This window comes from Gekko japonicus, unplaced genomic scaffold, assembly GCF_001447785.1.
Source record: "Gekko japonicus isolate JY-2015 unplaced genomic scaffold, Gekko_japonicus_V1.1 scaffold4, whole genome shotgun sequence".
Lineage (NCBI taxonomy): Eukaryota > Metazoa > Chordata > Lepidosauria > Squamata > Gekkonidae > Gekko > Gekko japonicus.
In genome coordinates, this window is record NW_015165234.1 from 1,562,022 (window position 1) to 1,563,592 (window position 1,571).

The following is a 1,571-nucleotide window of genomic DNA, read 5'->3' on the forward strand; positions in this document are numbered from 1 at the left end:
CTGAGACTCCTTAGGGTAGTGAAGGGCGGGGTATAAATCCAATCTCCTCTTCTCCCTGTGGTTCAGTTGCTAAAATTTAGGAGTCATCATGACACACAATTGCTCTTTGGAAGTTGCTTCTACTCAGGCATCCTATGAGCTGCTGGTTCTGAGTTCACCACTGGTCATAGCCCTGTCTTTGCTAGTGGCATCAGTGAACGCTACTACAGCAGCCTGCAGTGGCACAAACGATCCCCTTGAGATGTTATTTATTTATTTACCAAATTTTTATACACTGCTCCCTCTCCCCCATACAGGACTTGGGGTGGCTAACAGCATTAAAAATACACCAATAAAAACAATACAAAATTATAATAAATAATCTTTAAAATATAAAACAGTGAAAAATCTATCCCCATTAAAATCTATCCACTATCAAGCAGGGTAGGATGTGTAAAGATTGCCCCATGTGTTCATCATGTCAGAAAGGGCTAAGAAAAACCTTTTGATCAACCTTTTGATAGGAATTGCATTTTGGTTTAATTGCAGTCTGCTTTGAAGGACATGGTGAAAGTTTAGAAAGAAAAGAATAGGGGATTTTCACCAAATTGAACCAAACTTTAGGATATAAAATGTCTGTGAGTTTCTGCAGTCCATCACCAGGGCAAAACCTCTTCTCTAGCTTACGGTCTGTTAATCCATATTTGATTTCTTCAGAAAAGCAGGTTTTACCTGCTGTTGACAGCATGAAATCTTTATCAGTCTTTTCATTTCCACTCTGGATAGAGGAAATTTTCCCTTTCCTCTTGAGGCAAAAAGTCAGTTAGAGGTGATGGGAAATGCATGACATCCCTGCTCTGTTTGCCTTTCATCTTTCCTTTCCTCTTCACTGATGCATCTTCAGCCATACATGTAGAAGTAATTAAGACAATGTTGATGTGATGCACAACTGAACAAACACCTGTTAGCTTTCAACAATGGCCTTTGCAACATAGCGCTGAAAAGAGTTCCACTCTGGACCAGTGTTAATCATAACGTCCAAAGATATGCCACACTTTTTCTGATTTCTTGGAAATATACTGCATTTGTGCCAGATATTTTATTGACGTATGTGCCATGTCAGTGCTGTTTGCTAATTACAATTTTTCAGGTACCTTTCTTTTTCTGTGCACAAAGAGGATATTCCAAGGTTTATTTCATGCCACCAATACTGAATGGAGTGATTCTGATTCCTGAAGCATTCGGATTCCTAAAGAAGCCTACTCTGGACCCAAGACGGTTGAATAATTACCATCCAGTCTCAGGCGTACCATCCAGTCTCAAGGTGATTGAATGAGCGGTGGCTGGGCAACTTCAGGGATTCCGGAATGAAGCAGATTGTTTGTGTCCATTCCAATTTGGTTTCAGGCCTGGTTGTGGGACTGAAATGGCCTTGGATTGCCCTTATGAATGACCTGTGCTGAACCTTGGAAGCTCACTTTTTTGCACTATATGCCACCGAGCCTACCTCTTAACATGGAAAATCTCCCACCCTGGCCACCAGTACCGGCAGCAGAAGTTAAGAGGCTGGCAGCTCAGTTAAGATTGGGGAA